Source organism: Stenella coeruleoalba, assembly GCF_951394435.1.
Source record: "Stenella coeruleoalba genome assembly, chromosome: 4".
NCBI classification, from domain to species: domain Eukaryota; kingdom Metazoa; phylum Chordata; class Mammalia; order Artiodactyla; family Delphinidae; genus Stenella; species Stenella coeruleoalba.
The window spans coordinates 64,513,024-64,540,346 of record NC_137149.1 but is presented as its reverse complement, the minus strand read 5'-3'; the positions used below and the strand labels follow the sequence as shown (position 1 = coordinate 64,540,346).

The following is a 27,323-nucleotide window of genomic DNA, read 5'->3' as shown; positions in this document are numbered from 1 at the left end:
TAGCAGCGTAAACCCCAGAACTTTTCAAAGTAAAACAAGATAACACAATTCACTAGTAGCTTAACAGCAGATGGAAGATGGTAGAAGAGTCAGTAAACCTCAAGATTAATCAATAGAAATTATCCAATTTGAAGAACAGAAAAAAAATTGAAGGAAAATGAATAGATCCTCTGAGACCTGTGGGATAATATCAGATGTATGTGTAATTGGTGTCCCAAAAGGAGACAGTGAAAATGGGACAGAAATATAATAGAAGAAAAATATTCCCAAATTTGATGAAACCGTCAACAAACCTCCAAAGCTCAGTGAACCCCAGGCAATATAAATACAAAGAAAAACTACCTAGATACATCATTGTCAGGTTACCAAAAAATATAAAAATAAAGAGAAAAATTTGAAAGCAGCCAGAGAAGAATAATGCATTACATATGGGGCAACAACCATATGGAGGTGACCAGCTTCTTGTCAGAAACTGGAGAGAAGACAATGGAATGACAGCTTCAAAGTGCTTAAAGAGTCCATCACCAAATTCATTATCTTTCCACTTCTCACTGTGCTCATCATTCTCTAATCTCCATTTGAATTACTGGTCACCGTCCATTTGACTTTCCAAGTCAGAAAATTGGGAATCATTCTACATACCTATTTGTCCTCTCTCCTTACATAATTGCCCAGCAGATCGTTTTGATTCTACTTTTAAAATGTCACTAAACTAGTCCCACCTGTTCATCCCCGTTTCTGTTGCTTTAAGTCAGGCTCCTGCTAGCTAATCTTCAGAAGTCAGATTGCCTGGGTTTGAATTTTGCCTTACTAGGTGTAACTTTGGGCACATTCTTTGACTTTTCTGAGTCTCAGTTTCCTGATCCATAAAATGGGAATACGTAATAATAATAATAAACCTATCTGTGGAGAATTTTAAGATTGTACAGAAATTTTTTGTGTCGCCTCCATATCAGTCCCAGGTGAACTGGGTTATGCTACGGTTACAAACATCCTTCAAATCTCAGTGACCTACAACTGGAAGTCAATGGGGGCTCTGCTATCTGTTGTTCTCACTCTGGAACTTGGACGAAAGGTGCAGCCACTACGTGGAATACTGCCAGATGCCATGGCAGAGAGAAAGCAAGAGCCTAACAAATTTTGTTCCAGTTCTTAGTTCTTAAAGACTCCTAGTTTTCAAAGCTTCTTCCATTTCTTTGGCCGAATTAGGTCACACGGCTGGCCATATCCAACTTCAAAAGCAGGTCAGAGCAAGAGGGAGGAGAAATGGGGATATATGTATATGTATAGCTGATTCACTTTGTTATTCAGCAGAAACTAACACACTATTGTAAAGCAGTTATACTCCAATAAAGATGTTAAAATAAATAAATAAATAAAATTAAGTAAACCATTAAAGGAAAGAAAAAGAAAAATGCAGGTCAGAAATGTGCAGTTTTATTCTACGCTCAGAACAGGATGTGGTAGTAATTAGTGCTGGTGTCTGAATATTTCTGGTTCTCCTTTTGGACTCATGGTAGGGTTGCACTTCCCTTCTCCCCTGGAGTTGGTTATGGCCATGTGACACTTGGGCAGAAGCTTCGAGAGCCTATACACAATGAACCACGCTCCCTGCCTACAGCTGGGATGATGATCCCCCCTCACTGCTGTGAGGTATATATTGAGATGAAGTCTCCATTATCCTGGGTTTCTTTGTGGCTACGAGGAGCATTGCTCCCTGGCCAACCTGCATGGCACATGTGGTAGAAGCAAAGAATTATTTTGGTTGTTTTATGCCACTGAGACTTTGGGGTTGTTTCCTGTCACAGCATAACCTAACCTGCCCTGACTAATATACTATCTTATAGAATCATTGTGAGGATTAAATAACTTATGTCATGGGCTTAGCACAAGGTTAGCACTCAATATATGTTAGTAATTACCATTCTTGCTTGAACTCTCATACTAACCTCATAACCACTGGTGTCTGACCCTGCCCCATTTACTCCATCTACTCCATTGCCACCAGAGAGATCTTCCTAAAATGCTAATCTGATCATTCACTTTCCTATGTGAAATCCTTCAGTTTTCTCCTGACTTTGATAAAGCCTAAATTCCCTAGCAGGGGTCTAGAGCTTCCATGGCCTGGACCCTGCCTGCCTCTCCAGTCTCATCTCCCACTAATCTCCCAAAGGTCCCCTGGGATGCAGCCACATCAGGCAACCAGTTCTTGTTCTGCTCTTCTTACATTCATGTCATTGCAAATGCTGTTCCTTCTGCCTGGAATGCCCTTCCTTCCCTCAGTCCACAAAGCAAACTGCTTATCGTTCTTCAAGACAGCTCGAAGATCATCTCCTCTATGAATCTACTCTGATACACTCAGTAAGAGTTAGCTATAGTCCTCTGTTATGCACTAATTGTTTCCTTGTCTATTTTCATTAGACTGTAGCCCTGAATGGCAAAGATTTTGCCCACTTCTTTTTTGTAGCCCAAGTGCTTAGCACTGTGCCTTCCATGAGCCAATTATGTGTTTAATACCTGTTTATTGAAAGAGTGAATAAATGACTATTCATTGAAATACTGTTTCTAATACAATTCATTAATTAGGACACACCAAGGTGGGCAAAGTTTCCAATTTTTCTTCTTAGACATGACAGGACCTAAAAATAGGAAAGATTTTCAAAATAAAAGCAATGCCAACTAAGGTAATTTGGAATTCCATATTTTTTATTCTGAAAATTCCAGGACTCATCTCCAAATTCAGTTCCATGGTTGTCACATAAGTGGTAGGGTAATGTAATAGGTAGAGGTGATAGCTGTTACATGAAATGCTTATTTTTTGACATTTTGAATACCTGAGATACATGACAATATTTTATATGACAATATTTTTATGACAATATTTTTATATGACAATATTTTATTGACAATATTTTTGTCAATAAATTTGACAAATTTATATGACATTTATATATGACAATATTTTTGATATAATGAAAATATTTTATATGACAATATTTTTGATATAATGCAAAAACAAACCATCAATAGATAAAATACCTCAGGAATATACATCTAATTAGTATTCTATGGGTGCACTTTCTTTTACAAATTGTAGCCTTACTAGCCTTGAACATCTGCAGTCACTTTTCTGGTAGGATTACTGCCCTTTCTATGGCAGACACTTACTATTCCTTTAATCTGCAGCTTCCTTGAGAGTTCTTTATTGTCTCTCTTACTAAGAATGGTAGCTTTTTTCTGTTGAGTTTTCAGAACTTTTTACCTCCACTTCCACCATAAAATTCATAACCATTACGAAGGGTATTGTTTGAGATTTTTCCAACAAAACTTTCTCTTTCTGAGTCCATGACTTGATTTCTATGGGCCATAAAAATTGCAGAACGCTTATATTGCCCATTATTATCAAACTAACATAGTTTTGCAAGGCTGAGGTAGTCCAATAGCAAAATTTCTAAATAAGAGAACTCTAAAAACCAGACTTCCCTGGTGGCGCAGTGGTTAAAAAATCCACCTGCCAATGCAGGGGACATGGGTTCGAGCCCTGGTCTGGGAAGATCCCACATGCCACGGAGCAACTAAGCCTGTGCGCCACAACCACTGAGCCTGCGCTCTAGAGCCTGCGAGCCACAACTACTGAGCCCACGCACCTAGATCTCCTGCTCCACAACAAGAGAAGCCACCGCAATGAGAAGCCCACGCACACCGCAATGAAGAGTAGCCCTCGCTCGTCACAACTAGAGAAAGCCCACGCGTAGCAACGAAGACCCAACGCGGCCAAAATTTAATTAATTAATTAATTAATTTTAAAAAGAGAGAACTCTAAACACCTAAGAAATATATCTCAAAGATTTATAAAGATCAGATGGAGCAGAGGTTGAGGTGAGGAGGGCATGCAATAATCAGTATGAAAAGGAATCTTGAAACGTGGGTATAAATCGACCCGTGTGTGGCAGAGTACAGGGACCCAGAGTGACTTGGAGAAGGTCTTCACATAGGAAACTGCCTCTGCAGGTTACGTCTTCAGAAAAAAAGGAAACATGGCTAATGAAGAGATAAGTGTAGCTCCCAGTCAAGGAAAGGTATGACTCAGAAATGCAACACTTCTGAGAAAAAATGTGGCACCACCCACATGGGCTAGTCTTTAGACCTGGGAGTTGGTGTAACTGCACTTAGCAGATGGGAGGAAAGAGAAGAGCAGAAACACAGTTCTGGGACAGGAAAAGGACATCGCCAAAAATACTTATCTCCTCTCACACACCAGGGTGTTTTGACCCTCCAAAGACAAAAATGACTTCAACCATAGGGACTTCCCTGGTGGTCCAGTGGTTAAGACTCTGTGCTTCCACCACAGGGGGCATGAGTTAGATCCCTGGTCAGGGAATTAAGATCCCACATGCTGCATGGCACGGCCAAAAAAAAAAAAAAAAAAAAAAAAAACCAAAGGCATCAGCCGTAGTTGGTGATTTCAAACAGGAAATGTAAATTCCACAAAGAGAAAGAATTGGAGCAATAGCACAACCGTGTCAGCAATGGTGGGAAAACATATGTCACGTTGACTGAGCTGACATTTTAAATTTATTTATTTATTTATTTTTGGCTGCACTGGGTCTTCGTTGGTGCGCGTGGGCTTTCTCTAGTTGTGGCAAGCGGGGGCTACTCTTCGTTGCAGTACGCAGACTTCTCATTGCGGTGGCTTCTCTTGTTGCAGAGCACGGGCTCTAGGCGCAAGGGCTTCAGTAGTTGTGGCACGTGGGCTCAGCAGTTGTGGCTCACGGGCTCTGGAGCACAGGCTCAATAGCTGTGGCGCACAGGCTTAGTCGCTCCACGGCATGTGGGATATTCCCAGACCAGGGCTCGAACCCGTGTCCCCTGCCTTGGCAGACGGATTCTCAACGACTGCGCCACCAGGGAAGCCCTGAGCTGACATTTTAGGTTCAAATAGTCTGTGGAATTGTGAAGGGGACCCATCCAGCGTTTAGCATGTTGTGTCTATGAGAAAACATGCTCTCGGTTGAAAATGAGGCTGGAGTACAGGCTATTTCTCATTTGTGGCAGTTTGTATCCAAGTAGCCACCTCTTTCAAGTGCATAACATCTTTAGCAGAATATGACTAGTCACGCAGTGCAAAGGAATTGGCAAATTAAACATTTAATGGTCACTGAAGAGAAAAGTCCATTTTTATTTTTATAAAGAAACCAACTGCATAGATACAAGGAACAACAAAAGGAATGTAGTTACTGAAGTCAGTTCTTTCTTGGACTGGGTCTGAAATACTCTGAACATATGGATTGTTTATTATTACTGTTTATTAGTTGTAGTGAAACATGCTTTAGAGAAAGACCACATCAGATCACATAATAAAATTTTGTGATTAGCAAGGAGTTCCCAACATTCATCAATCCAGATTGATATTGTAGTTCTTGGTCTTCCATTTCCTAAACTTGCTTCAGATAATAGACCCGGGGATCTGATCATTCTTTGTTATTTCAGATGAAAATGAATGAACAAAAATAGAAGTAATGGTCTGCGTGGAATTATTTGCTGGCATTAAGTTAGGGTTTCAAGGAGAGGGACGTATCTGCTCCCTGTGTTGGGTATCTGTTGTCTCTGTGGTAGCTTGAAAAGCAAGTCAAATATTATGCTGGTCAAGACACACGTCTACCCAAGTGTCTTTGTATTTTCAAGTTAAAATGAAATAACTTTTCCCAATTTTAGAAAGAGATAAAAGGCCATCTTCATTTTGAGTGATATTACCTGAAAACAGCAATTTTTAACATATCAAAGAATCCCCCAATTGTTTCAAAGAATGTCTGAAACACCAAAAGCTGAAACCACTGGATTAGATTGGGATTCAGGAGTCTTCTGTGATAGAGAACTAGGCCAAGTTGAAAATTTTTTGCAAGGAGGACCAGAGATTAAGGAAGTCCATCTTCAAAATATATTTGAAAAGCCTTAAGAGCATGCCGGTGTAAGAAGTCAGCAAATTGGTGAGACTGAGGATTAACAGCTATACAGGATGGTTGGTTTAGTAGTGCTCCTGAACTCAGAGAGTATTTGTTTCTCTGACTCATGTGGGTCAACCAGAGGGCGGTGTACAGGTAAGGTGGGGGAAGGGATGATGGTATGTAGTTGTTAATACCACATTCCTAAGTTATTATTGATTCTATAAACTTTAATGATTATGTATAATTTATCTTAAAATTTCAAATAATCTTAAAGCAGGAAATGAGATTTTTATATTGATTAAATAAATGCATAGGTTAAAATGTACCAAATGGTACTTGAGGGCCCTCATTTAGACTCCCTTTTGCAGAGTTCACGGTAGCCCTTTCAAATAGATCGGTCATGATTCACAATACTTACAATCATTTAAACTATAATCTCAAGAGAAATGATAAAATCAAAGTCTTCCTATCTAACCCCTAGTGACTCTCAATTTTTACTCTATAAGGATTTCTGTCCTTTCTTCAAAGTATCCACCATTGTTAAGGGTGAAAGGGACATAGCCAACATCCCAGTGGTCCTTTTCTACAGGAGGGTGAAGTCTGTCTGCTTTCAAAGTACCAGCTACTTCTACCACTACACCCTGTAACTGTCCAAAAGGAAGAGTATAGTCAGAGCAAGCTCCCAGAATACATAATCCCTTATAAAACATGTTCAACTGGAGCACAGACCCTTTCAAGTACATTGCATAGCTCCCTGGTGACTTATCTGAATGCTCCACTCAAAGCTTACTCTGTATGGCAGGGTCAGATTGAGACTGCAAAACTGTACAAGTGTGCTTCCAAGCATCTCCACCAAAAACTTCCACTGAGCCATGCAGATGATCTGGTTAGATCACCAGTCTTTGGGCGGGTATCATGACTTCCTGCCTTAAATGTATGCCCATCAACCTTTTGGGTTTCATTGCCATTCCCACCCAAAGAGGCCCTTACACTGTCAGAAAGTTCTAGATCAATTGTCCCCAACCTTCTTCTCTATTAAAATCTCTTTATTAGCATCAACACATTGTAACTTTATTTGGACTTTTATTGAGTGAGAAAACTACATAACTGCAAAAAAAATTACTAGCTACCTAAAATTGAGAATTAACTTATTAATCAACATTATCTATAGGTATTTTAAAAAATAATAGTTATATATGAAATATAGTCAGTCTTCAGGCAAGACTTGAAGACCTGTTTTACTTCTCTTTTGGTTGCAAATAACAGAAACAAACTCTGGCCAGATTAGATTAAAAGGTTCCAAGGAAAAGATAAACACCAAGCCGTGGGAAGGGTCACGGTCAGTGGCAGTTCATGGCTTCATTTGTCTAGTTGATGACAAGAGTCAACTCATCCCAAAGAGTTACATCCTCCCAAAAGGGAGAGATCTTCCAAAATTTACTCAAATTCTATAGCTTTTTTTCCTGAAGATCACACAGTATTAGTTGGCTAGGGCTGCCATAACAAAATTCCATAGTCTGTGTTGCTTAACAGAATTTTTTTTTTCATAATTCTGGAGGGTGGAAATCCAAGGTCAAGGTGCCAGCAGGATTGGTTTCTCCTGAGGCATCTCTCCTTGGCTTGCAGATTTTCACCTTCTCATTATGTCCTCACATGGTATTTTCTCTCTGTGCACATCCCTGGTGTCTCTTGCCCTTTTTATAAGAACACTAGTCATATTGGATTAGGGTCACCCTTGTAATCTCATTTAACCTTAGTTACTTCTTTAAAGATCCTATCCCCAAATACATTTACATTGGGGTGGGGGGGTAGGGCTTCAACATATGAATTTTGAAGGGACACAATTTAGTCTATAATAGACACCATATCTGTTTTTTTCTCAGTAGGACTTATAAACTGCCATTGGCCAAAAGCACAAGAATCCCACCAGGTTGGGCACCTTCTTTTTTTTTCTTTTTTGGCCATGCCTTGTGGCTTGTGAGATCTTAGTTCCCCAACCAGGGATTGAACCCAGGTCCACGGCAGTGAAAGCCCACGTCTTAATTACTGGACCACCAGGGAATTCCCTGGGCACTTTCTTAAGTAGGTAGGATTAAACAATTTTGATAACTCAGAGGTGAACACCAAATAAGCACTGACCCAGGAATGTCACACTTTACAGGAACACCTCCTGGCAGATTTCAGTATTGCTAGTTCACTAGCTGCTCATTTTGAAGTTCCAATGAGCAAGGAGTTCCATGATTAGCATATCTAGGCTGCTGTATGGAATTTTTAAAATATCTGTGGAATCATCCTTATAGAATAGACTCAAGACCAAATGGAGATAGTACATTTTTTGACTTCCAAATTAGGGAAAAGCAAGGAAACACTACATGTTTGGCTGCTTTCAACCAAATTCTTTCTTCAAATGACATAATATCATTCCTTACAGGTTTGGATGCCACTGTCATGGGAAAAAATGAGGGAGGTAGGGAAGAGTTAGTTACATGTTATTCAGTGAAAACTGGAATTTGAGCAAAATCTTATCCGGAAAAGAAAGAAAAAGCATTGAGACTTAGAGGTTTTTGTTTGTTTGTTTTTGCGGTACGCGGGCCTCTCACTGTTGTGGCCTCTCCCGTTGCGGAGCACAGGCTCCGGATGCGCAGGTTCAGCGGCCATGGCTCACGGGCCCAGCCGCTCCGCGGCATGTGGGATCTTCCCGGACCGGGGCACGAACCTGCGTCCCTGCATCAGCAGGCGGACCCTCAACCACTGCGCCACCAGGGAAGCCCGAGACTTAGAGTTTTACCAAACTTCCAACCAACTTGGACCATGATCCCAAACAAATACCGTTGACCTGTGAATAACTCGGAGATTAGGGGTGCCAAACTTCTGTGCAGGTGAAAATCTGTGTATAATTTATAGCTGGTCCTCCAGATCCCCGGTTCCTGGTTCCTCCCTATACACAGTTCTTCCATATGTGCAGTCCAGCATCTGCGGATTCAACCAACCTCAGATAGTGTAGTACTATAGTATCAATATTTACTATTGAAAAAAATCTGCTACGAGTGAACGGAGCAGTTCACACCTGTGTTGTTCAAGGGTCAACTGTACATGACCTCTCAGATCAAAGACACATTTTCCAAAAACTGAAAAGCCCTTACCAAACAAGTTGAAGGTACAAAAAGATCTAAACTACAGCTATATATAACCCAATATGTAATATCTATAATTCAAACCTTATTACTTTAAAAAAGTATGGATTTGTATCTGGGCTTACAGCTTCTTTCTCCTCTAATTATGTGCCGAAATAAACAGAGTTGTTCATATTCCGGTACATAAAGTCACTTTTATAGTATTGCCTGCTATTAATTATCACATGAATAGTATCAAAGTATAGTATTACCTGGAATGAGTAGTTTTAAGTATTAGTCCAAGGAGGAAAACCTCTTTCACCAACTAAATGCCCTGGCAAACACTGGCACCTCCCAGGCACAGGCACTGCTGCCTCTCAGCAAGGAACAGTCAGTCCCAGGGGTGCCATATTGTTGAACGCAGATAGATAATCACCAGCACAGAACAGAATACCATGTCCTCACCTGTGTTAAAAACAAATCTGTGGGGCTTCCCTGGTGGCGCAGTGGTTAAGAATCTGCCTGCTAATGCAGGGGACACGGGTTCGAGCCCTGGTCCGGGAAGATCCCACACGCTGTGGAGCAACTAAACCCGTGCACCACAACTACTGAGCCTGCGCTCTAGAGCCCGTGAGCCACAACTACTGAGCCTGTGTGCCACAACTACTGAAGTCTGCACGCCTGGAGCCTGTGCTCCACAACAAGAGAAGCCACCACAATGAGAAGCTCGCGCACCTCAACCAAGAGTAGCCCCCGCTCACTGCAACTAGAGAAAGCCTGCGCGCAGCAACGAAGACCCAACGCAGCCAAAAATATAATAAACAAATAAATTTATAAAAAACAAAACCAAAAAACAGATCTGTGAAAATGGTCTACTTGATATATTATCGTGTAAATATTCATACTGTAGTCTGTGTATAGACTATCTTAGGAAGATGTATGAGACTATAGTATCAGTATTGCTTCTGGGAGCCCACTGTCTGGATGCCTTGGGTGGGAGAAAAACTTAGTTTTTATTGTTTATCTTTTCGTACCCTTTTAAGTTTTGTAGGACGTCAAGTATTGCTAATTCCAAAATAAATAAATAAACCATAATTTGAAAAATCCATGCCACTGTCTGATAAGAGAGTAGGTTAGGCTGGGGGTGAAGAGAGAAGCCTTAAGTGACTCACTTTTGCTACTCAATGACAGGCCCTACTGTGAGCATTTTGTAAATATTTAATTCAGTCCTCACCACAGCCCTATGAAGTAGATGCTCTACGGGTGAGAAAACTAAGCACAGAGAGGTTAAATAATTTGCCCAAGGCCACATTGAAAGAATACAGCAGAGACAAGATTTGAACCCTAGCAGCGTGGCTCCAGAGTTTATGCTCTTATGGATGCTGTGTTGTGCATCATGATGTCATGATGTGAAAACTATGCCTTGATCATATCATATTTAACACAGTCAACCCCAATATCCTGAAATTAATTCAGAACCCCATCCCACCCCCCTTTTATTTTTTCTGGGCCTTCAGTAATGTGCAGAGGCCATTCCTTCTTCATTTTTAAGGTGACAGAACTTAAGTCAATTCCCAAAATTCAGTTGGGTACTATAAAAGCCTGAGCTCAAAGTCCTGTGTTGATGAACTCCACCAAAGTACATAGGAAGGAAGAGGAAGAGGCAGCTTTGCCAAAATTATTTAATAAGGGAGGGAGAAGTATTGTGTTGGCCAAAAAGTTCGTTCGGGCAATATCTTACGGAAAAATCTGAACGAACTTTTTGGCCAATCTAATAATATACTCAGAAGATAAGGGAGGAACTCAATCTTTGTCTTGTTAAATTAGATCAAATAGAATTTCCAAATCATCACATCAATGCTCCAATTAAAATAGAGATCACTTATTATGTGCAAAATACTATTTTAACATCCATAAATATGAGAAAGATCGTAATAAGTATTTACCATTGACAATTCAGTCTCGTCTTATGCTTGATTCACTGAGTAGCTCAGATACTTATCTGCTCCCTGCACCAAAGGGGTCCTCATGCGTTAACAGTGGCTAAATTGATTGTCTACTATTTTACACACATACATTATCTCTAATTTTCAGGGAAATTCTCTGAGCAAAGCATTTGTTGTAGGCAAAATTTTTTAAGATGGCCCCCAAAGCTGTCTCGCCCTAACCCCTAGAACCTATGAATATGATGAGATTTCACTCTGGTGATTATTTTATGTTATATGGCAGAGGTGACCTTAAGAAAGGGGGATTATCTGGGTGGGCCTGATCTAAATACACGAGCCCTGAAAAGCAGTTAGCCCTTAAATGGGTGAGAGCAGAAGTCAGAGACACTCCAAGTGTGAGAAGGACTTGATGTGCAGTGCGGGTCTGAAAGATGGAGAGGCCTCGGAGAAGGAACATACGCGCCTGAAAGAGCTGAGAGAGGCCTGCAGCTCTCAGACCTACAACTGCAGGGAACTGAATGCTGCCGAGAACAGAAAAGCGCTTGGAAGAGGACCCTGGGTTCTAGGTGAAACACAGCGGATGGATACCTTGATTTCAGCCTTGTGAGACGGCTCAGAGAAACCAGTTATGCCACCCGGGACTTCTGACCTACAAAACTGCGAGACAATAAACAGGCGTTGTTCCAGTCCTCTAGATGTGTGCAAATTTGTTACGCAGCAGTAGAAAACTAATATACATTAATATCCCCCTTTTACAGAGGAGGAAACTGAAGCTGAAAAAAGTCAAGTAAACTGGTTAAAACTATCTTGTGGGGAATTCCCTGGCAGCGCAGTGGTTAGGACTCCGGCTTCCAATGCAGGGGGCTTGGCTTTGATCCCTGGTGGGGGAACTAAGATCCCGCAAGCCGTGTGGCCAAAAAATTAAAAAATAAAAGTGGGACTGTGGTGAGGACAGGGTTTGACTTAGGCTTGACTTCCCAGCCAGTTCACCTTTCTCGCTCACGGCCATACCACATACAGTGGGGGAAGCTGACGGCCCTGCCCACCCGCTGCTGAGTAATGTGTTAACCAATCAGGAGCCACGGGGGTAAAAGGAATAAAGTTCTCTCTGGCTGAGGAAAGGATGACTCAGATTCTTATTTTTAGAAACCAACATGAAAGTATTGGCTGAACAATAGCTAGGTTTTCTACAGAGATCTTGATCCGTGGGCGTGGCCTCCACTATCTGCTCTGTTGAGATGTATTAGTTGGTCTCCTTTTTTAGCTGCAAGCACTAGGTGACTGATTTTCAAAGAAGTGGAGCTGAATGGATTTAGACAGATTAACATTCTAACAACAAGAAATGGGGGAAGAAGAGCGAATCCTGCGGTGCTTGCTAAGGTATTGAAACAGATTCAATAAAACCCCCCTCTCCAAGGCCTAGCTTTGTAAATATTTGCGTTATAAAGATATGTCAGTTTAAAAGGGAGTAGTTTCGAAGAGCAGTTGCCAGCAGGATCTGGTCCCAGCTCCCTATGTGACCTTTCTTCCTCCTTCCGGCTTCCTCCACTCCAATCACAGGGGCCCCTGGGCATTCCCTAGAACCTGCCAAGCGCTATGCTGCCTCAGGGCCATTGCCCTTCTGTAGTCCCTGGCCTGGAACGTTCTTCCTCTAGTGCCTGCCCTGAATTCACTCAGACCACTGTTCAAGTGGTATCTTACTTGAGTGTCTTTCCCTGACCATCTTATTTAAAGCATCTGTGCTCCCCGCCTGTCACTCTCTCCTTACCCTGCTGTATTTTTCTTGTAGCACTTTGACCACCTGAGACTCCTTACACATAAAAATATATTTATTTGTTATCTTCTGTCTCCCACACTAGAATGTAAGCTCTAGGAGGGCAGAGAGGATTTCTTTGTTATATTCTTTGCTGCATCCCCAGTGTCCAGAACAATTCATGGCATATAGTGGACAGATATTTGTTGAATGAATTAATAAATGAGGAACAACAGCATTGCATCTGTTTAAATAATTTGTCTGGGACTTCGCTGGTGGCACAGTGGTTAAGAATCCGACTGCCGATGCAGGGGACACGGGTTCGAACCCTGGTCCAGGAGGATGCCACAGAGCATCTAAGCCCGTGCGCCACAACTACTGAGCCCGTGTGCTGCAACTACTGAAGCCCTTGTGCCTAGAGCCCATGCTCTGCAACGAGGGAAGCCACCGCAGTGAGGAGCCCGTGCGCCACAACAAAGAGTAGCCCCCCGCTCTCTGCAACTAGAGAAAGCCCACGCACAGCAATGAAGACCCAATGCAGCCAAAAATAAAAAATAAATAAAAATAAATTTTAAAAAAATTAAATAATTTGTCACTCCTGAGGTATCTCTGCATCCACTTTGTTTTCTCTCTCTTTTAAAGCATTTGCTAACATGTTCGATATGGAACAGATACTTGATTGCATGGTTATACAAAATCCAGAATAAAAAAAGATTGAAAACCAGAAACAGACTAAGAATGAAGTTCTTCCTTGCCTTTCAATAGTTATGTGACCTTGGAAAAGTCAACTATTGCTCTTGGCTCCAGACGTCTTATCTTTTAAATAGGGATAGAGTCTTTTTTTTTTTAAATTGAAGTATAGTTGATGTACAATATTATATACATTACAGGTGTACAACATAGTGATTCTCAACTTTTAAGGTTTATATTCCATTTATAGTTACTACAGAATACCGGCTATATTCCCTGAATTGTAGCACGCAAATTATAGAGTCTACTTTGAAGGACCAAAGCAAATGGGATCTAGAGGTTTCTTCCTACACTAAGATCCTTTGAAATTTGAATTCACTTGGTAGAGAAACAGGAAATATCGATTTTAGCTTTCCCAATGTTAAATGTACACTGAGTATGTAACTTAGGACACGTCCTTTAACCTCTCTAGGCCTCCAGAGAAACAAACATTTTTTTGAGGTCAGATCTTAGTCACCAGCAGGGGTGGAGGTGGTGCAGAGCTGGGTCAACCAGATGTCCTGGTGTTTGCAAGACCTTGATCTCTGTCTCTACAGGGCATGGGTCCACCTGTTGTTTGGTTGGGGTGAGGCTCAAGACTGAAATGTTGGTTCAGTAAATATTATCTGAGCACTTGCCATATGCTATGTGCTGGAGGATACCACAGTGAACACTGCAGACAAGGTTCCTTTCCTCTTACATTCTAATGGTAGGAAACAGATGATAAATAGGTAAATTATAAATGAATCAAGACAAAATGATAAGTTCTAGGAAGGAAGCAGAATGTTATAATAGAGAATAGCAGATAGGAACTATTGGGTTAACTTGGATCAGGAAAGTCCTTTCTGGAGCATTTAAACTGAGCTTTAAAGGATAAGAAAAATCCAGCTACAGGAAGAGCATTCTAGGCCAAGGGAAAGGCAGGCCTAACCAGCAAGGCCTTGAGAAGGGAAAGGGACATTCTAGGACCTGACAAAGGCCAGTGTGCAAAGGGTGTAATGATTGAGGGGACAGTGGCATGAAACGAGGCCATGAGGCAGGCAGGAGTCACTTCCTGTAAGGCCTTACAGGCCATGCTTAATGTGACCAGTCACCCCTATTGCCCAGAACTGAGGAGTTTCCTGGGATGCGGGACTTTTAGTGCTTAGATAGCAAAGTCCTGGGCAAGACACGGGATGAATTGGTCACCCATGGTAGAGGGTTGTACTCTAACCTGTCTGCAACAGGCAGCCACTGAAGGGTTTTAAGTAAGGAAATGATATGTCTTGCCGTCTCTTTTCAAAGGTCATTCTTGGCTTTTGTGTGGCAAAAGGATTGGAAAGGAGCTAAAGATGGAAAAGGAGGAGGCCAACTAGCCAATTATTGCAATCCTCCATGCAAGAGAGGATGGTGGATTGAAATAGACTGGTGGCATTGAAGATGGAGAGATGTGGATGGATGGAAGACACATTTTGGAGGTAGAATGAATAGGACTTGGGAAAGTATGTTAGTGTTGGTGAAGTGAAAGGAGTTAAAGATAACTCCTAGGCTTCTGATTTTAATAACTAGGTAATGATTTTTTTTCAGAGGGAAATCTGAGAAGGACTAGATGTGGAATTTGGTGGAGGACAGGGATGGAGGTATCTAGAGCTCCATTGGGAGGAAAATGTGATATTTGGAGTGAAGACACTCCTATTGTTGATGTTCAAAGTATTTTGTAAGCAGTAACTAATTAGTTCTCATAACAGTCATTCTGAGTTGTTAATTACCGGAACCCCATTTTACAGGCTCTGGAGAAGAGCAAGTGTCAGTAATTCGCCTAGGGCTAGAGCAAATTAAAGAAGTAACAGCAGCACCAATTAATACCTGGTAGTCCTATGCTCTGCCAGTCTTTTAAAAGAGTAACTCTTTTGGGTAGGGTGAGTAACTCAAATGGTATTTTGGAAAAGAACGGCATGGATTTTGAGGTTAATAGACCTGGAGCCATGTTTTGGCTTTGCCCCTTACTGATGTGATATGGGCGCATATGTAATAATATCCTTGAGCCTCAGTTTCCTATAAAATAATACTTATAGAGTCAGCTACTAAACATGTTCTTATTTCTGCTGTATTTTCTGCCTAGAAACAATTTTTCGCAGAAAGCCAACTTTCATCCTATTACAGAGAGCTTCTCTGATCACCTATAATAAATTAGCATCCCCCCACCCAAAGGCATTCTCTACCCACATTAGCCTGGTTTGATTTCTCTTTATAGCGCTTATTACCACCTGACCTATTATATTTCCATTTCCATCCGATCAGGGATTTTGTCTGTTTTGTTCTCTGCCGTGTCTAGAATGATGCCTGGCACAAGAGAGTGCTAAATAGTTGTTGAATGAGTGAATAAATGAAACAAAATTTTACATATAATAAAATTCTTTGCATGATATCTGCCATGATAGGAACTCAATAATAGTTATCAGAATAGAAATTGAGAAACATACTCAATTTTATGTATTCCTTGTCTAAGAAACATTTTAGCAGTATTTCTCTGTATATTATATTAAAGATAAATCTTTAGGTTATTCCTGAAAAGGTATACCAATTTTGTGCTTCATTTGATTCATGTACGGAAAGACAGCCTTTGCTGTTCTGTGGTAATTCTCATTGTCATTTTGTGGATCACAGTTATGTGGTCATGAGAACAAACCACTTAATGCACTGACTCACAAACAGTATGCTCATGAACAAACAAAACCGACTGAAGGTTCAAAAGTATGCTACCACCACTTAGGGATGGAAATTGTATTTTTAAACAATTGAGATGAACATTGAGTTATAGATACTTTGTCATCTCCCAGACCTCCCAGGGAAGAATGGGAAAGCTACAAGTAACTTTTCTCCTGTAAGAGTACTCAACTTCTCAGTAGTAATTTTATTATGAAATATTCATTCTTAATTTCTCTATTCTAGTGATATAGGTCTTACCATTCTTATTATTATCTTTCTTTTAACCTCATCTCCTTTAAATATTTGCTCAAATGCCACCCTATATGTGAAACCTATTCTGACCATACACCCTCCAGTCCCTACCACCCCTGGTCTCCCTTACGCGGCTCTACTTTTTCAAACCACAGCACTTGCCACCTTAATGCTATTATATAATTTACTTATTTATTATGTTTATGATCTGTATCCCCCCAATTAAAATGTAAACTTCACGAGGGTAGAAATTTTTATCTATTTTGTTCACTTCTATCCGCCCAAGGCCCAGAACATAGTCTATCACATCATAGATGAATGACTGAAACTGAAACTCTAAGACTAAACAAAATATAAGTTTGTTGGAGTTTAGGGAGATGAGATGGAAACTGCAGTCTCTGGTCTCAAGTCACATCAGACAGGTGTAGTAGCATAATCTCTGCATGATGCCAATGCGACTTCTAACCATGATGTCAGCCAAGTCTGTCACTGTCTTTTCTGCTTCTCCCCTATACTCCCAAGCATTAGTCTCTACTTGGTTACCAGCCCTCAGCTCATTTATTTTTCTGGCCACTTCCATTTTATTAATTGTCTCTTTCCCCTTCCTTCTGATTTTCTACCTTTCCTCCTTCATTGAGAATAAACAAGCGAATGAAGCATCAATCAATGAATCAGTCAACAAACATTTACTATCTGCTATATATTTAGCACCAGCAGGCATAAAATATATCCTAGTGGTTGAGCCAGCAACTTTGGAGTCGGACAGACTTTGGTTAAAATCCTGGCTTTGCCCTTTACTAGCTGGCTGACTAGGGACAGTCACTTAACTTCAGTTTCCCCATATGTGAAATGAGGGTAATAATGACATGTGCCTCAGAGGCTGCTCTGCGGAATGAGTGAGAGTGTGAGTATGAAATACTTAGAATACTGCCAGACACAAATTAGGTGATCCATAAAAAAACATAACATAAACATTAGCTCTTAAGATTAATTCTGTTCTAGTTCTCCGTGGGGAATAGGCTATATGTCTAAAACTTGATCCTTATCTCCATAGAACTTCTCATCCCATAAGCCAGTTAGAAAACAATCCAGGGCTAGATACATGACCTAGTACTCATTTGTTCAGCTTAAACTGTATAGAGATGTAGTGGTGTTGAAAGGAGTAAAAAGGGAAAAAAGTAAATGCCAGAAATACTGATTTATAGCATACTTAAGAGGCAGAAAATATATATTATTAGATTTGTGGTGCATTAAAAATTTTATATATAGTATATTTAAAATATGTATTAGATTCATAGTATTGGAGGAAAAAAATTGTATGAATTGCAAGCGTTATTAGCCTTTTGAGGTGCAAGGCATTGTAGTGGTTGAGAACTTCAATATCCTAGAGCCATATTGCGGGTTTGAATCCCACTTAATTAGCTGTGTGATGTTGGTCAAGTCATTTAGTCTCTCTGTATCTGTTTCCTCATCTGTAAAATGGAGGTGAAAATAATGATAAATATACTGTAGGATTGTTATGAAAACTAGATGAACACATGTAAAGTACTGAGAACAGTGCCTAGCATATGGCAAGTGCCCAAGTGTTAGATACTATCACCCCACATTTATTCTTTCTTTCTTCCCTGAGTCTTCACGAGAGAAGAATAGTTTAAAATGCCATAGTTAGATTTTTTCATTATTTACTCCTAATATAAAATATGTGTTTAATTTGAGCTACCTCGTAATATGTTGGTAGTGAACAAAGCAAAACAAAACGAAGAAAACACAATCCTTCTTAAGAGTAATCTTAATGCAGTGGTGCCAGGTTAGTATCCTGCTGTCTCCTGGGAGGACCGGTTCTTGAATTCTGTGTAAGAAGGTGATATGGGCTTGATTATGTATTAAAGGGGAGAGCTGTTATATTGCCTCATATGCCCAAACTATCGAGCTCTGTTATTTTGCATTTACAGTATTACCCTTCCTCCATATGGATTTCCAGGCTCTTTCATTGCATTAATTTTTTTTCTACCCAAAGAATTACCATTTAATGACTATACATGGCACATACCTAATACATAGGCCTCACTGTTTTTTATATTTTCTTGTCTCACATGTTCATTACAGTCTAAATTTTCCTTTATACATGTTATTTTACGTTTACAATAGTGTTCCGTTGGTCTATTACTCCATGATAAAAGCCTTTTAAAAAAATATATTTATTTATTTATTTTGGTTGTGCTGGGTCTTAGTGGCAGCAGGCAGACCCCTCAGTTGCAGTTCATGGGCTCCTTAATTGTGGCTCACTGGCTCCTTAGTTGCAGCATGCAGCCTCCTAAGTTATGGCATGCAAACTCTTAGTTGTGGCCTGCATGTGGGATCTGGTTCCCTGGCCAGGGATCGAACCCATGCCCCTGCATTAGGAGCACGGAGTCTTAACCACTGCACCACCAGGGAAGTCCCCATGATAAAGCTTTTAGACCCCATTCAGATGAGCTTTGCATAGAAGTAAACGTTTTTTATCTGAGCTGCTACTCAAATTATATTTTAAAGTAGCTCCCTCTCTTTTACTTCAAATAATAAAGTACATTGGGATGTTGGGTCATATGTATAAAATCTTTCATAGGGCAGTATGCAAATGTAAAAGCATTGTTACAGACGGCTCTGGCATGCCAAAAAAATCTTCCTTTATTCTAAGGTTGCTAACAATGTCTTCTATTCTAGAAAATAGGTGTATAACTTTGCAGTGGAGAAACCTTAACCAAGTAACCAAGTTAATACCACCACTGATAAAGAGATATCAACCTCCTGTTCCCCCTAAAATCATGCACCAAGGACACATCATTTCTGTGGTCCTCCCGCCAAAGAGGCAAACTTCAATCTAATCACGAGTAAACATCAGATAAACCCAAACTGCAAGACATTCTATAAAATAATTAGCTGATACTCATTGATAATGTCAAGGTCAGGAAAAAAATGCAAAGACTGAGCAACCCCTGTGGATTGGAGGATACTAAGAAGACACAACAACTAAATCTAACACAAGAACTTGTGTTGGATCTTGTACTTCAGTGGAAAGCTGCTGAAATTTGAGTAAGATTTATAGTTTAGTTAACAGACTTGTTTCTATGTTAACTTTCTGGCTTTAATAATTGTACTACAGTTATGAAAGATATTAACATCAGGGTAAGCTAGATAAAGGGTAGCTGTGAACTCTATACTATTTTTTCAACTTTTCTGTAAGTCTATAATTATTTAAAAATAGAAAGTAAACAAACAAAAGAACTCTCTGTGTCTGACTTTAAAGCCCTGACTCTTAACCACCAGAATGCACTTTGAATTCTAGGTCCAAGCCTCATAAGGATTGGTTGATGGTTGGCTTGTGGAACTGCATTGCAAGACACCTGCCTGGTATCTCAGAGCTAAGTCATGTGTGTAAGGTAACTGGAAATAAATAAATAGGAAAAAGAATAAGTAACAGTTTGCCTTCAATTGACCTATTAACAAACTTTCAATCCGAAAACAATTAGAAAGCATGTCAGCGTTCAAATAATAGCTAGTATTTATATGGCACTTACTATGTACTAGGCCTTTCTCTAAGCATGTTACAAATTTTAACGTATTTAATCCTCACTCCAACCTTTTGAGGGTAGATAGCATTAATTATCCCTTTTTATAGATGATGAAACTGAGGCACAGATTTTAAGTGGCTTGCCCAAGGTCACAAAAATGATAAATGGGAAAGCCAAAATTCAGACCCAAGCAGTCTGTCTCTAGTCATTGGCATGTGCTTATCCAAATTTCTACACTGCTCTCCACATAATTTTATTTTGAGTTACCTATGGTTTGGGGAGCACCAATGTTTGTCAACATTTAGGGTCTTGAGGCCTGTACTTTTTTTTTTTTTTTTTTTGTGGTACGTAGGCCTCTCACTGTTGTGGCCTCACCCGTTGCGGAGCACAGGCTCCGGACGCGCAGGCTCAGTGGCCATGGCTCACGGGCCCAGCCGCTCCGCGGCATGTGGGATCTTCCCGGACTGGGGCACGAACCCGTGTCCCCTGCATCGGCAGGTGGACTCTCAACCACTGCGCCACCAGGGAAGCCTGAGGCCTGTACTTTTTAGGCCCTAAACTATGTCCAGTCATGTCCTGGTACACAGCTCAAACCCACCCTGCAGTTTCCCTGCAGGGTCTACAGAAAAGGCGTTGAAACCTCTGCCAGGTTGGCTCACTGATCTAGCTTTGCCCCAGAAACCTGGAGAGAAAAGATTCCTTTCCCAAACGCAGGTCTCAGTTCTCTATCTTAGGAGTGGGTTTTATTTTCTCTACACAAAAATAGAATCAAATTTATGCTATATAATCAGTGAGTTTGCAAAGTAAGGATTCCATTTCCCTGTGATAGTATCTGAACTGAACATGTGAACCAACAGGCTCCTAAAACTATTGGTTAGTCAATTCAACTAGAAAAACAGAAAATATGCTCACTGGCATGGTTGGGCCAGAGTGGGCGGAGGAAGGCTAAATTTCTATTCACAAAGTCTGATTCATTTAGAAAAAGAAAAAAGTCACATGCCATCAGATTGGGGTTGTGTTCACTGCACTGAGGAGAAGTACAGAGCCTTCATACTCTCAGGGGTGACTAAGCCATTATTTCACTTGGAACACAAAGAACTGTTGCTTTGCACACCCCTCACTGTAATTAGCTCTTGCAAGCAGGGGATGAAGAATCAAACACGAGAGCTCCTTGGCTGTGGGCCAAACACTCAGAATTATTTATTTTATTTTGCTTAAGGAAACAGAGGAGAAGAGGGCCATGTCTAACAGCCTGTTTCTTCATAGGCCCCTGATTTATGTGCAGTGGGATGATAATTATGCACTCTTCTGTCTGAGAGCAATAGTGGGTCCTTCCAAGAGACTCAGATTGCACATGCTGGTTTGAGGCAGTGGTGCATTGGTTTGACAACCAGCTTTGGGAGAGGTTGAAGGCTGATTTGTTGTGTTTGCCAATTTCTACAGTGTAAATACTCCTACCTTGACTGGTTTCAGGCTACTAACCCGACATCACCCAACAAGGAGTTGGGAAGAGATGGGATGCACAGCAGTATGGCCATTATATACTCTTTCCACCATTCAAATGCAGTTGATGTAACTAACCTTAAAAACAGAGATAATGGCAAAATGTAATGAAATAATTAGGAAATGATAAGTTTTGAGTATTTGTTACTTCATTTTAAATGGAATTTATCGAATTGTAAGCTTACTTCATTTAATTTTAGTAATGGCTGTATTTAACAACTGGCTCACCAGCTGTGAGAGCCAGAACAAGGCAGCTCAAGCACCGCTGATCTGAGCCCTGTGGCAGGGGCCACTGTGTGGCATGGGCACAGAAGAACTCAAATACATCTGTCATTTCAAAACGGAGCCCACCCATTGTCATCCGGGCTTCTGTTTTCTCATTTTGTGAGAATAGTCATTCTAGAATGTCTTGCCTAGCTTTAATCACCGACAAAGCAGAGAGAAGACCATCCCTATTCCTGGTTATAGTCTGCAGGTTCTCTAATGCAAGCCTCTGGTTTTACAAAAGAGGAAAGTAAGTCTCAGAAGAGTCAAATAATCGTAATAATAGTTGACGTTGATTAAACTCCTCCTATGGGGACTTCCCTGGTGGCGCAGTGGTTAAGAATCCGCCTGCCAATGCAGGGGACACGGGTTCGATCGCTGGTCCGGGAAGATCCCACATGCCATGGAGCAACTAAGCCCTTGAGCCACAACTACTGAAGCCCGAGTGCCACAACTACTGAAGCCCGCACTCCTAGAGCCCATGCTCCGCAACAAGAGAAGCCACTTCAATGAGAAGCCCGCGCACCACAACGAAGAGTAGCCCCTGCTCGCTGCAACTAGAGAAAGCCCGAGAGCAGCAACAAAGACCCAAAGCAGCCAAAAGATAAATAAATAAATAAATAATAAACTCCTACTATGGCCAGCGACTGTCCTAGGTATGTCATGGTTCACCAAAAAGCAGCTCCTCCTCTTGACTTTGTGTTTTCATCACCCAAGCTGCCTCTCATTTGTACCTTGAGAGTAAAGACTATGGCTTTATTATTTTTATATAGCCTGCCATAACTTGCACAGAACCTTAAATATAATAGGTGCACAATAAATGTTTACTGAACTATATTGAGATATTTATTTAGCCTAAATATCTCCCAATATTGAGATATTGGGATATCTCAATATCCCAAATATGCTGCATGAACTCTTGGAAAACACTGCCCCAGTATTCCCTGTCATTGCCAAAAAGGCTTTTAGAACATTTGAGGGGGAGTAAAATATACATATTATAAAATGTACCACTTTAACCATTTAAAAATGTACAATTTAGTGGCATTAGTACATTCACAATATTGTGCAACCATTATCACCCTCCATTTTTAAACTATTTTTAAAAAGACACCCACAATCGTTATTTTTTTGTTTATTGAATAAGTAACATATGCATATGACATAAATGTAAACAGTCTGTGAGGATTTATAGGAAAAAGAAAGTCTTCCCATTCCAGACCCTGTAACCTCCCATTTCTTCTTTCCAGAGGCAACCAGTATACATTTCTACACATCTTTGTATTCGAGGAGAACATGAACACTAGAGCTAGCTGGCATGGGTTTAAATCCTGGCTCAACCACTGACCAGCTGTGTGACCTTGAGCAAATCACTTCACCTCTCTGTGTCTCTGTAAAGTAGGGATTATAATAGTACCTAGCTCCTAGGGTTATTGTAAGGATTCATGCATTCATATGTATAAAGTACTTAGAATTGTGCAATAGGAAGTACTATCTACTTCCTGTAAATAATACTCTGGGATTATTATCTTCCCAAAGACCTTAGTGCATATATGAATGATATGCAAGTGTGTATGTGTCACAAGCAGTGTGGCAGCACTGAAGGGTAAGGGATGGGATGAGGCAGCAGCAGTATGCTGAGAGAACAGCATATGGAAAGTAGGAGACTGGTGATCTTCCTGTGTTGCTGACAAGCTTTGGGGCTTCAGACGTTACCTCTCTGAGCCTTTGTTTTCTCACCTGTGAAATGAGAACATTTGACCAGATGAATTTTAAGGTCCTTTTCACATTTAACATTCAGTATCTGTCTCTAACAGGTTTGAAAGGTGCCAGGACTTTTTAAGGGAACTGAAGAAATCAAATTAGTAGGTAGGGAGGAGGTTTCCTCAGACAGACATTGATACTTCAGTGGGACCGAGACTCTCAGGTCAACTGTGCCACCTGCTTGAGTCATCTGGTTTCCCACATCCTCTTTCAAAGGAGCTACGCACCATTCCTCCGCACTAAGGTTCAATTTCAAGTTCACGTGGTCCAGTTTTAACAGGCCAGAGGGATTCTTTGTTGGCCTTGATGACTCATAGGGACAGTTTGCCACCTATTTTACTGACTACAATCCAGGATTACTGCACTGATAGATTCTTGAGTCTTTTGCTTGGTTTTCTTAAAAGGTAAAATTTACCAGCTGGTAATCTCTGGTTATTTTCTGGTCTGCTTGGCCAGATGGCGCTTTCAGTGATAAAGCTGCACAGCACAAAGGTTTCGCTTTGTTCTATATCTTCTCTGCACTATTTCTCAGATATCAACATTTCTACTCACGCAGCCTTTTTTTCTGAACCCAGAAACTTAGACATTCAGTGATGAAAACTGATGAGGGGGCCTTCCCTGGTGGCGCAGTGGTTGGGAGTCCGCCTGCCGATGCAGGGAGCGCGGTTTCGTGCCCTGGTCCGGGAGGATCCCACGTGCCGCGTAGCGGCTGGGCCTGTGAGCCATGGCCGCTGAGCCTGCGTGTCCGGAGCCTGTGCTCCGTGACAGGAGAGGCCACAACAGTGAGAGGCCCACGTACCGCAAAAAAAAAAAAACTGATGAGGGAAGCTTCCAGAGTCTGATGAGCTTGGAGTCATCATCTAGTCACTGTTTGATTAGACATTCAAATAAAATTATGCACATTTCTTTGGAGACTCACTTTGATTATGAACATTTGAAAATTCACCATTATTGTTGTTTTTACTACTACATTATCATTATTGTATTGATAATAAATATTGTATAGAATACTTGCATAATGCCATTCACAAAGTATCTTTTAAAATATTAGCTTATTTGATCTATATTATTATCCTTTGGGGAAATAGAGGACTGTAGATGAGAGAATAAGCCTCAGAGTTTTACCAGACTGGGTTTGAATCCCAGCTCTGCTCTTAGATTTGATTAGTCTCAATGTCCATGTCTGTAAAATGGGGATAATAATACTTAATTCATACAGCTGTGGGTGGATTTGGAAACCTAATGTAAAGAGCCTAGTTCAGTGCTTGGCACATAAAGCCCTCAATAAATGGTGGCTATGAGTACTACTGTTATAATCATTCTCCTTTTCTACATGAGGAAATTGAGGCTCAGAGATGAAGAGATTTACTCAGGGTTGTTTATGCCATAAGTGATAAATTTATGATTCAAATGTAGGTCTTTTGGATTCAAAACTTGTCTATGTTCTTTCCATGGTGTGACATTGCCGCCCAAAACAACTGTTTTAGTACACTAAAAGTGCCTAGCTTTGTGATTCAACTCGTTAAAAAGGTACTTGTTGTGTTTTTAAGTTTTATTAGCTATTTTGCTTTGTTCCCTTTTTTTTCTTGTTTTTGGCAGTGAATAGGGATTGAACCTGGGCCCTCGACTGCCAGGGAATTCCCCCCTTTACCTCTTGATAGTTTCCTCTTTCTCTTTCCATGTCTCTCTCTCTCTCTCTCTCTTGCTCTCATTTAACAGAACCCAAATTAGGGAATTTGAAGTGAAGAGCAATAAAAATAGTCCTTGGATTGGTTTCTGACTCATAGCGAAACAGCTCCAACTTACACTCAAGTGCCTACCTCTTTGAAAGTCTCCAAATGTGCCCTTAGATCTTTGGAGCTGGAAGTTCTCTTCCCTCTCTTCCGTGTCATCTAGCACAGCTCCTTCGTGAAAGCCGAGGAAAGCAAGTTAGCACGGGAAGTTCAAACTCGTGAAGGAGCCAGAGCTGGAACCCACATGTCCGGGATCCCAGTCCAGGTTTCTTTCTTCTTCTCTTTGCTCTTCGATGAGCGTTCTCTCTCCTCTACCCTTTTACTAAAACTAATGGACGTTATCTTCATAATCCTATGTGCTGGATTCGATCATTTAAAATATCAGCTGCTTACACAATTGTAACACTCGAGACATCACAGTCATAAGACTAGCATGGCTTCTTTGGAGATCATGCTGTCGAGATGGGAGTCTCCTCCCAATGCTTTTGTTCTGGTCTTAGGGTGGTAACACGAGGCTTTCTCCTGACTTACCTAAGCCTTCCTGCTTTGGGCAGAATTGAAAGCAGGGCAGTACTTGCCAATCCCGTGGTATTTCAGTGTCTCCCTATGGTCATAACCAACGTTAGGAAGTATGAAATTTTAAATCCTATGCTTGCAGGCTTCCTCCCTCCCTCCCTTCTTCCGTTCCTTCCTCCCTTCCTTTCCAAGCCAAGTACACTGCTAAACCCAAATTTGGAGATTTTCCAAAAGTTAGGCCTCTTTAAACTTGATCCTCTAAAAGATCCCTTCCCCCTTCTCTCTCCTACAGTCACAGTGCCTACCTCACAGTGCACCCAAAGGCAGTGGATTTCCAAATGCACAGAGGAGGAAAAAAACACGTGCCCAGTGTTGAGTTATGATCCCTGACTATTTTGAGCACATGACCTAAATCAAACAATGATGGTCATCTTGTGTTGTGAACTGGGTATGAATTATTTTCAAACTCTTCTTGTCACTTAAACCTAAATTTCATTCCTTACTAGCTGGGACACCTTGGGCGGGCGAGTCATTTGACCTCTCTAGGCTTCTAGTTTTCCATCAGTCCATGGCTGTGATAATAGCTCAAAGGGCTAGTAGAAGAAGTAAATGCTACCTGCCTGGCACATGTCAGCCCTTAAAATATGCTAACATTCTTTCCTTCTTTGCCTCCTTAGTGCCTCTACCGCCCCTCTTCAAATCCTCCTTGGTTCTTTCCCAATTTCCACTAACAACATGGTGGAACTCAGGGTCATTTTCCTGTGCCAACTCCCATTTCTTACACTGAAGGCTGTTTAGTTCATTTCCATTTCTGCTCAGCAGGGAAGACCAACTTTCCTTCTCATGGCTCTGGAATTTGTGTTCCTCTTTGTTTGTCTGAAGTCTAACATTGTGGGGTATCAGCCTCCACCTTCGATCTAATCCCTGCTTGTCCAGGCGGACAGGTCTTCCTTGGCAGTGAGATTTTAAAATAACACCGCAGGTAAGCACTGCTGAAATTCAGCTGAAACCAGCCTTCCCTAAAGACCAGCTGCCTGCTTAACCAAAAGTCTTGGATTCCTCTCCAGGATTACATCTCCTTCTGGGCTATTTACTCAGCCCACAGCTTACTACAGAGCTGGTTTTCACCCTATGATAAAAACTACAAAGATAGCCGCTTTCTTAAAGACTGATGGCATCTTTGAGTTGCCTCAGGCTCATCTGCAGCAATTTTCCTGTAGCCATTCCACCAAGCCACAGGCCTCTAGTCACTGGTTTTTCACACCCTTGGAATTTATTCCATGGATTGCTAATGGCTGGGCAAGTCTGTTTGGAGACTTGCCCTGCATTGAAAGGACCCCTTTTTTTTTTTGCAATAAGATCACAATCAGAGTCAGTCCTGCGGGAGGGGCAAGGAAAGGTTTCCTAACCTCCTCTCAAGACACAGAATTCCCCTTGGCCCAGCAGTGCAGGGTCAGGAACATGGCTTCCAGCTTTTTCCTGTGTACGCGGGGGTTATAGCCAGGAAACCACGGCAGAAGGTTTTTTTTTTTCTTTCATCAAATATTTATTGGGCATTTACTCTGT

At 41.1% G+C, this 27,323-nt stretch overlaps 1 protein-coding gene across 3 annotated transcripts in view; it reads left to right on the top strand.

Annotated features, from left to right (window-relative positions):
- Nucleotides 1-27,323, top strand: part of RBM47 (RNA binding motif protein 47) — a 237,747-nt gene that overhangs the window by 36,329 nt on the left and 174,095 nt on the right. The window contains exon 1 of one of the 3 annotated variants that reach the window (XM_079919114.1): nucleotides 19,770-19,845. The exons of the other annotated variants lie outside the window; for them this stretch is intronic. The gene's annotated coding sequence lies outside the window, so the exon portion shown is untranslated. Of the gene's footprint in view, nucleotides 1-19,769; nucleotides 19,846-27,323 lie in introns of those variants that run through there. 3 annotated transcript variants of the gene reach the window in all.